We start from the raw sequence: 10914 nt of genomic DNA on the forward strand, positions 1-10914 counted from the left end.
ATTTTGCAGAGTAATTATTGAAATATAGATTTTTCCAAGATTTTTGGAGCAACCATGCTGCAAATAAATCAAGGTGTGTTTGCTTTATTAATGTTTTATCCTCTGTGACTTATTTGCAGAGGTGCGGAGTCGGATAGAGTATAGTACAGTACTGCGGCTCATCTCCCCGCTCACGGATTTTGGAGCAGCAGCGCCATCTGGTGGAAAGGATGAGATTGCAGCTGCCCGCTCATACACACACTTTGCACCTACTGATTGTTTTTCTGTGAGTGCGGATTTTATTCTTTGTTCTTGTGCATCGCTTACATTTGAGCCAGGTTTACTTCCGTCAAATTACGTGTGTTCGGAAATACGGAAAGCGAGGGAAAATGTGCGAACGAGGAACCCGGCCTCTACGTGCATATCTCGGCGCAACTGTGAGCGCGTCAGGGTGCGAAGGAAGGCCCTCTCCTAAACAGACGAGCACAGCGAAGACGGCTTAGCGCAAGAACAATAGAGTCCTTTGACCAAGACGACGCCCCCAAGACATGTGGCCTCCTGTCACCGTAGCAACCCACCATGAGATGGAGGGCTAGCTGACAGCTGGAGGGGGGAGAGCTACAGACACTGAGTCCAGCCCTTCACCTCTCGCACTGCGAGGCTGTCTGCCGCCATGTGCATCGAAAGCCTCGCCGAGCTCCATCGCCTGCGTTCCTCCGCGCTGTTTGTGTCGCCCACTTAAGGCATGGCTTCAGGCCAGCGAAACCTGCAGAGGGAAAAACATCATTTCACAATCACTCTGCTTTCTTTGGGCAGAAAACCAAACCAAGGACAACAAAAGAGAGGAGAAGGAGAAAAAGAGGAGAGGAGACTCCCAACACACGAGTTGTAAACTACATGATGGCACTAACCAGACTTTCGCAGGTTGCTCAGTGAAGCTGACCTGTCGCATTGTTCCCGTTCCCCATGTACTTTATTTTTTAATATTCGGCGTGCACTATTCCGTCGCTTGCTTTGCGGAATCTGCTTTTCTTTTTTAGCCCCTCTGGAGGACGTTCGCTCACTCGCACATTCTCGGAGTGAAATTAAAGACGGCAGCGAAAAAGGAGCAAAAATAAAGAACGCAGCGTTCAGCTGTGGCTTATACGATTTCCTATACGTTCGTATGTAAAATGCCTGCGTTTATATACGCGCGCACACACTGCCAGCCCGAGTGTGTTCTGCGCAGTGTCATTTTGTCATTTTCCTTGCGTTGTGCCAGTCTCAGCCTCAAGGCCCTGTGGTGCTGTGGAGGTACGGAACTCCATGTATTATTAATGCCGTGCTGCACCCTGCCTGGCGCAGCCCATGGGCCGCACGGAGCCTGGAAGAATTCACCCGGTGAGGTGCGTGTCCTGCTGCACCATCCTGCCTTCACTTGCCGCTCGATCGCAATTCACCGGCACCAGTGTCACCAAACAGCCGAGCAAGTCTCCCTCGCTCTCGCACAGCATCACGGGCTTACGACCAATTTGCTTTTCCCTTAGAGAGCCAACAAGCTCAGGGTGCTTGTGGTGATCGGCTTCCTCTTCCTCTAACCATGGGTTCATCTAGCCTGTTTTTGCAACATTCAGATATCTGAAAAATGAGCCCATGAATTTCAAAAATGGTCATTCCTGTTCAACCATGTTTAACCTCACGAACAGCATTGGAAGGAGCGAAGCACAATTTATGTAATTTGCAAAGATCCATGAAGTGAGTACACTTTGCACGATTCAGGACTCATTCCAATATTATCTACTGTAAATATTTCCCCAATATGTAACATGTAAATTAAATTTCAAATCCAAAGGGATTCAGAACTTTACGTATTATTTCTGCATGATGTCACATATTTGCTCCTTAAATTTAATTACAGAATCAATTTTAATGATGTGCAAACACAGTTGAAAGTAATATTAATGTAACGGGGGAGAATTTGACAGCTTCACCAGGAGCGATGATTAGAGACCCAGGGGACTGTGAAATGCTGGCAGTGTGTCCATTTGCAAAGCTTATGTTTCAGCAGAAACATAAACGATTCACAAAAGTGTGTGTTCAATAACTGTTCAACTTCCCAGTTTGTCCCTTGGGCACAGGGGGGAGACAAATATACATTACTGTACACTACTGCTGCATAACTGATGACCAGAGACAGGAGGTGGGAAATCGGCGGCCAGCATCTCACACACGCGCGCATAGTGCACGAGAACCTCGTATTCATATCTGTGGGCTATTTGTATTACCTCATTCATAACTACAGTTTTCACATTCACTGTGTCCTCACTATTTGTTATTGACAGTTTCACCATCTGGGGTTTGTACATATTCTTGAGTTTAGAATCATAAGAGCCTGGCATAAATTCACGTGAAGCACATGTCTTCAGACTGTGAGGAAATGTGTGCAAACACACACTCACTGAACTGTATTCCAGCACTATGTTTGCACCCACAGGCCAGAAGCTATAAGACACTAGTGCTACCTACTGTGCCACACTGATATTTAATTCCCAGGAGGCAGTGTTCCCACACCAATTACTTAATGACATTCAAGATACACAGGACAAGATGTTATACCCCATGCGTATATTACAATGACTGTGCAGAAAGATCCAGTCCAACCGACAACATGAAGCCATAGAGAACAACATCTAGCATAGCCAACATGCAGTATATCTTCATGACTTGAGACCAAGAAGCTTAACTACCTTCTCCAACAAACCCAACCCAACAAAAGAAATCCAACCAAAACCAACAAACCAACAACCCAACAAATCCAACCAAAACCAACAAACCCAACTAAAACCAACAAACCAAACCAAAACCTACAACCCAACAAATCAACCAAACCAAAACCAGCGAAAACCAACAAACCCAAGCAAAACCAACAAACCAAACCAAAATCAATTAAAACCAACAACCCCAAAAACCAAACCAAATATTGTGCTGATAAATACAACACATTCTCTCTCTCTATTTTTTTATATACAGTATAAAAATATGCATACATAGACAGGAGACAAGGGAACTAATTAGGTGGATTTCAACACAAAAAAGTATTTATTTTTGGTTTCACTGGTTAACAAAAAATATGTTTGCCTGTTCTGTCTGATTATTATATTTTTTACATTTACATTTGTAATTTTTCCACTGAATTGACGTGAAAACAGTGTATGGTGCGAGTTTAAGCAGCAACACTGAAAATGTCAGGAAGGTGATAAACGCCTATCACTGCTTTGGAATTGTTTTTGATGTGGGCCAGAGTCCTGCAGGTTTGACTGAATATATTTTAATGAGCACCTGGCTGACACCTGAAACACCAGGTGAGGTGATACACTATCTAGGGACAGCCGGTAGTGTAGTGCTTCGAGCTGCTGCCTTAGGACCCAAAGGATGCTGGTTTGATTATCCCCTCCATCTGCGGTACTCTTCAGCAATGTACTTATCCTAAATTGCTCGGTGGTATAAATGGTTAAATAATTGTAAGTTCCCTTTGTAAAAGTATCTGCTAAATGAATAAATGTAAATCCTGCTAATTATTACATACGATACTGAGTGAAAACAAGATCACCATAGTTCTCCTGAGAACCTCATTTTGGCACCCCAGGGTAAGCAATCACTGTAGTCAGTTGACGCATTACAATCGGATTTAACTTTTCACTGAAAACTATTGCCTTTTCTCAGGTACAGATTAGATTAGAGCATGATTAGAATTATGTCAAATAAATCTGGTATTTCTCACAGTGGCTTCTTGTCTAATACATGTTAATAGATATAGTATTGAACAAAAGTGAACACTGAACAGTTCATCGGTCTCGTTGGACTCATGAGCCCGGACTCTAATTTGTAATGATAACATGTTTGTCAGAGAACAAGTGCCCTAGAAAAACAAATAAAAACACACACACACACACACACACACACACACACACATTTTCAGAACCGCTTGTCCCATACAGGGTCACAGGGAACCGGAGCCTACCCGGCAACACAGGGCGTAAGGCCAGAGGGGGAGGGAACACACCCAGGACAGGACGCCAGTCCATCACAAGGCACCCCAAGCAGGACTCGAACCCCAGACCCACCGGAGAGCAGGACTGCGGTCCAACCCACTGCGCCACCACACCCCTGTCAAATAAAAACAACCACTTTTAAAAAGTAAGTTTAACGTTTCACACCTTAAAAACTGACTGAAACAAGATTTCACAGTGTCAGCAATCCCCATGTGAACATGATATTTTCTTTTGTGTAACCATAGAGATCTATAAACACACACACACACCATCCGAAACTACTTGTCCCAAGCAGGGTCGCAGCGACCCGGAGCCTAACCCGGCAACACAAGGCATAGGGCTGGAGGGAATGGACAAACCCAGGACAGGACACCAGTCCGTCGGAAGGCACCCGAAGCAGGACTCGAACCGCAGACCCACCAGAGAGCAGGTCCCAAACAAACCCGCTGCGCCACTGTGCCCCCCTCTATAAACACTAAGTGTAAATATTTGCCCACATTACCACGATGATACCCGGTGTCGGGTATTGACATGTTTTGCAATGAAATTTTATGTTTTTTTTCCCCATAATTATAAAAAAACACCTCTAACTTATATTGTCATGTAAACACACACACACACACACTTTCAGAACTGCTTGTCCCATACAGGGTCGCGGGGAACCGGAGCCTAACCCGGCAACACAAGGCGTAAGGCCTGGAGGGGGAGGGGACACACCCAGGACGGGACGCCAGTCCGTCGCAAGGCACCCCAAGCGGGACTCGAACCCCAGACCCACCGGAGAGCAGGACCGTGGTCCAACCCACTGCGCCACCACACCCCCATAAAAAAAAACAAAAACATCATTTCATATGCACTTTTTAATACACACTGCACCCTTCATTTGAAAACACAAGTGTCGTCAAGTCTACAGTTTTGCTGCGGATTCACTGCACTCCGGACTCTTTGGCTAGTTGTCATACTCATCATCTGACATATCACTGCTCATGAGTGTTTTGTTAGGGCAGCGTGGGTCCCTCACGCAGCCTGGGCATTGCGATAACACATATTCAGTCAGTGTGGAGTCATCCCCCTGTGCTCTGGTTTCTTCCCACAATCCAAAGATGTGTATTTCAGGTCAATAGGTGACTCTAAATATACTGCAGGTGAATGTGAGGATTTCATTCCTCTGTTATCTGGATGAGTGTATAGCTGTTTAGTGTAGTGTGTCTTCTGTCATTGCGAGGGGCCTTGGGCAAAGGCATCGGTGAATATGAATAGGAATGAAATAGAGATCAACAACAAAAACAACAACAACAGTAATAGTAATAATAATAAGTGACTGAGAAATAAGAGTAAAGATGACTGACAGTGGCCATGAGCCCATAACTAGGGAGATTTGGGCTGAGCTTACATCCAAGCTGTTCTTCAGAGCAGTTTGCAGAAAGATGCCGGCAGCCCCGAAGAGCATCCTTCTCTCGTCCACGTCGGGCGTTTCCTTTCCCCGCGAGCACGCAACAGCACTCGTACGGAGGGCCAAGCTCCCCCGCACACTCATTTCTCACACTCACACATAGATGAGTCGTTTGAACAGCACCCCGCTGAAGTCCTCTGTCGCCACGACCGGGCTGAGGGAGAACAATGCTCCCGTAGGTGCTGAGGACAGGCCAATGGGCTCCTCCGGAGCTCTGACTGAGACGTGGAGCGCTATGGACAGCCGGGACGCCGCTCCAGAATGCTGCTGCTGCACCCCGCTGGGGAGCGCCTGGTGTCTTCATTTTGGCCTTTGCAAATCTGATTATATCTGTGCTCTTCAGCGAGAACATACCGCTTCACTGCATAATTTACACTGAAGGCTTTGAAATTGCCTGGGAGATCAGTGCTCCTGGAAGATAGTGAGAAACTGGCAACACTTCCAGCTCCTCTCCAAATAATGTCTCCAGGCTGGATTTGCCTGTACGGCTGCCAGAAGATTGTGTTTTGCGCATGAGGTAAAAGGCAGATCACGCTAAACCCCATATGGCGCCCGAGAAAAGCACAAGTTCTGGGCCAACAGGTGCTCCCCACACGCAGGAGTCTCAGTTTACTTGTCTTTATGGAGGAAGCACATGGACAGATGTGGAGGCAAGGGATTGTTAAAGAAGTATGTTCCTCATGCTACCACAAAGATGTGAATGCGACAATAGCCCACGGGTTATCCTATCGGTTCCAGCCATGTACAAGCATCAGAACTCCGTGTTACTGCAGCATCTCCGTTCCCAAATTCGGCTGTAAATTCCAGCGAGCAAATGATGAATTTTTGTGGGAAAGGTACACAATGTTCACTAAATCACACTACTTGTCCACATCTCTTTTGTCTGTTTGCACGAGAGGTCACTTTCAAAGTATACTAAGAAGCACTTAGGATAATTACGCAATAAATCGGAGCGCTAACCACCGACTGTCGCACTCTGGCTGAGGTACGTTTCCTTAGAGGAGATTAAAAATGAAAAAAGAGGCAGCCCTCAAACACTCGGAGACGCGAAGAAAAGCTGGCCAAAGCTCCAATCGAGTCGCTGCAGGGGGTGTCCGGGCGAGCCCTGGGCTTTCTGTCTCCTGCAGGCCGCACTTCACCTTCCAGCTGCTGTCTGTCCCCTTTGGGTTGAGGAAGGGGGTTGGATGGGGAACGGGGGATGGGTGGGGGGAGCGCTCCGTGCCGGACAGGCCTGGAAATTTCCGTTGTGTGTTTCAGCCCAGTCCAGGATGGGAGGGGTGTGAGTGGTGGAGTTGGGGTTTGGGCCTTGGCGGCGAGCCAGCCACAGCAGGAAGCTCCCCAGTTCACACGGACAAAAGCAGCCACGGCTGCTGAGCCCCCCGCGCCGGGCCCGACCGCCCCCTTGCAGCCCCCTCGCGGACGGGCAGAGCGCACAGCGCTGTCCACCTGTGACACTCGCTAGTTTAGCAGAGCGCGCTCACGCCTCTTCGTTTTCTTACATTATTGTGAGCGTTCTGTCACGACTCGGGCCAAGATATCACGTCCTGTCATGAGAACAGTGGGGAAAAAACCGTGTACGCCATGGTGACCTAATGAAGACAGATACACTGATACGGGTGCTTTTCGCGCTCTTGTATTTTCCAGTTGTGAGCGTATAAAGCTAATTCGAGGTTTCCCAATGAGCTGCTGCATCTTCTCGCTAGTTGGGCGGATTTTCAAGTTGTGTATTGGTGGACAAAGTAATAGAAACACCGCACGTGAAACAATGTGTTGACGCCAAGTAAGTAACGGGGCGTAAAGCCATCCTTCTCCGGTACAGCAGCTTCCTTCTTTCGTGGGATTCCGCCATAGAAATACTGAACCGTGTGGAGGGACGTCGGCTCATTTGTTCGTGAATGTGCGGTGGCGCAGCAGGTTGGACCACGGTCCTGCTGTCCGGTGGGTCTGGGGTTCGAGTCCTGCTTGGGGTGCCTTGTGATGGACTGGCGTCCTGTCCTGGGTGTGTCCCCTCCGGCCTTACGCCCTGTGTTACCGGGTAGGCTCCGTGACCCCGTATGGGACAAGCGGTTCTGAAAATGCGTGTGTGTTTGGCTCCAGAACTTCCCGCAAAGGTTTGGTTTTTGTTTGAATCTCGGCGAGGCCGCGGAAAGTGTTTCGCTCGTGTTCACCCTTGTGTTCGGGAAACGACCCGGGATTCGGTTGCGGTGTTTATGGGGTCTTGTCATTTTAAAAGGGAATATGGGAATATCTCGCAGTGTTTGCTGCACAAAGTGCACCTTGTTACCAAAATTGGCTTAGTATTTGTGGAAGAAAACAATAACTCCTGCAGCCATTTCGGTAAAATACTTGAAAATAATAGGTAAAATATTTGGCTAAGCCAAAGCGCAAGACGGAAGGAATATTGTCAGCGGTAGGAGGTCAAGAAGTGCTGCGGGGTACCCCTGACCGAGACACATATTCTACACATTCCATGGCGGTTATACAACGACACACAGCAATCCTCACACCCAGTGACTCCCATGAGATGGCCATCAATACTCATACGGACTCACCATGTTTAACAGCTGGAAACAGACAGTGTGGGTTCAGTCTGATGGGTCCTTCTCCAAACAGTGATCCCATCTGGATTTAGGGAAAAGTGTGAAAAACAGCTCATCACGCTGCATTGTTTGTCCGTTTCCCAGAGATCCAGGTATTGTTATCATCACTGCATATTATGCATTTTTGCACAAATATCCATTGGTCCCTGTTGGAGACCTTCAAATTACAATAAAATTTTCCTGTTTCTTTTCAGTCTTTTCTTATTTCACATATTTTGACATGGTTTTGTTTCCTTTTTCTGGGGTTCCCATAAAACCTTTGCAGTTTTCATAATCAATGCACATGTGGTTCACAGACATTATTACATGGACTGTTTACTCACTGAGACTCATGTCAAATTCTGTTGTTTATCTGTTGCTTTAGGAATTCATGAGTTATTAGACCTCTTTCATACGTGTGTGTACATTACATATGTGACAATATTCAGTTTCAGTTCTTAGGGACCTGTGCTAAAACCACAAATATGACAGAAAACACAGCCATCTAACAAAACAAATGATGACGAGCCCTTTTATTGACTTGTGTGTTCTGGTGATGTATCTGATGTTGCAGTTTCATTTGAGGGGAAAAAAAATCATAATTACTGTATTATTTAGTCAGTAAACTTGCTCTGAAACATTAATTATTCACAGAAATTTTAAGGCTGTGAGGCAAATGCCCTTAGAATACATCAATACTGCATTTTTACCACACGCCACATTCAATATTTTTGTATAAATCTGTATTTTAATTCTTTGATTTTTCAAAATTTTAAAATTGTAGGGGTGAACTATAGTGACTCATAGAGAAAAGTTAGAAAAGTAGAAAAGTAGTCACGAACAGAACCACATTTTAAAGAAAAACAGTCCCCAACCCTCCCACCATCCTAAGTGTAAATAACAATTGACAAAGAAAACCCTAAATAAATATATACACAAATAGAAACAATAACATCAATGAAAACATTCAGTAAAAAGTGAGTGAATTGACATATTAAAGCAATGATGAAAAAAAAATATGTCAGAGATCTTACCAATATATATTTATGCTTTTCTCCTCATAATCTACAAAGTGTGTACTTTCCCATGATTAAAAAATTCAGCTTTTGCATGTGAAGTTGTGTGAGATTCAACTGTAGACCTTAAGCACCAGAATATTAATTAAAATGAAATATAATTTACATTATTAGTATTTCTAGTTTGGATGGCGTTAGTGATTGATTTTCCAAAATACGACACTTTTAAAGACAAATTTGCAGTTAAATTGGATTTTTGTAATACCATTCATGTCAAACTGTGCAAATACCTACAGACACGTCAGAAAGTGAAAAAGGTTTCAAATGTTTAATTCATTGAATTCGATCAAAGTGTCAGTCACAGTTGTATAAAGTGAACTTTAAATATAAACTTTACTAAACATTGCTGTAGTCAGTAGAGATTTACAACAGTTTCTGCATGTTCAGGTTTCCACGCTCACTGAACTTCAATTAACACATTTTCACTTTTTGGAAACACTTTATATTCACTACTTACTCCGAACCCCTGGAATAACAACATGTTCTACTGAAAAGAAATTTTGGATATAATTAGAAGTGACTGCTTACACAAGTTACACAAGTTCTCACCATAATTCCATTAGGCGAGAAAGGCAAATTTCTTCTGGTTCTGTATGTGTGTATTCTAACTTTATGTTACTAAGCATATATTTGTTCACTTTTTTTTTTCTAAATATCCGAGGTTGCTGCTATTACATTAAAATGAGATATAAAGGCATTAACAGAAAAGAAAGTCTTTTACATCTGTAATAAAGGAACTTTCATTATTAAAGCACTATTGCTATTATTTTCAATTAATAAAATGAACAATCCATAAAGAAAAAAATATTGTATATATGTATACACACACACAATATTTAATACGTAATACACATAAAAGAAAATATGTGTGTATTGAAAAATATGAAAGATTAATGACATAGCTATGTGCTTCATGGGCGAATAGGACAGATTAAAGGGTAAATTGTCACGCAATTATTAGACTTGAGATATGGCAGATATGGCTTGATGTCGTGGTGAGATCATCACACACAACAGGTACTCCTCGCGCTGCGGGGGGGTTGGGGGGGTGCGCATTCTGCTTGTGGTCCCTCACTGGTCATGTTCGTGTGTCACCTGTCAAAGCCTTCTGCGGTCAGTTGGAGGCCAATGGTGCGGACAACCGCCCTCTTCGTCACCATCGCGGTTAAATGCGCGCCAACTAAACGTATGTTCACGAGCGGAGGAATCTGTGTGCGCGAGCACATCCTGCGGCATCAAACACGCAGAACAATGATCGGTTCGACGAGCCCGAAGGTAGCGGGACGTCGCGGTGGATGAGAGGGCTTCTCTCGGGGAGGGGACGGATCACCCTCGGTCCGCGCGCTTTGCGGGATTACAAAGCGAGCAGCCCGCTATAATGCGGCGCGGAGCCGAAGAGGAGAGGAGGAGGGCCTCTGTGTGATCTTTAAATACCCTCTAACATTGAAAACCACAATCCGTGGCTTTGATTTTTTTTTTTTTCTTCTTTTTTCAAAATCGCGTCCGTCCCCAGTTGAAAGAAATGTGAGACGCTCCCTAACACGTGCGCACCGTTGTGTGCGCGCACGCGAGGGAACGCGAGACACCTAGCCCCTTTTCCGCCGCACCATCTGTCCTTTTCTTCCATTTCGTTTGTAAGGGCGATATTCATCCTTTGCAGTTACAGCCCCGCGTCTCCCCTTCCCTCCCGTCCCCCCGCCGCGCCTCGCTGCCGCCTCTACGGTGCGCGCGTGGGTTCGCACGATGCAGACGCTCCCTTGGCCCGACTCTTCCCCCTCCCCCACTCGCAGAGCTCC

Source organism: Scleropages formosus, chromosome 12 (genome assembly GCF_900964775.1).
Source record: "Scleropages formosus chromosome 12, fSclFor1.1, whole genome shotgun sequence".
NCBI classification, from domain to species: domain Eukaryota; kingdom Metazoa; phylum Chordata; class Actinopteri; order Osteoglossiformes; family Osteoglossidae; genus Scleropages; species Scleropages formosus.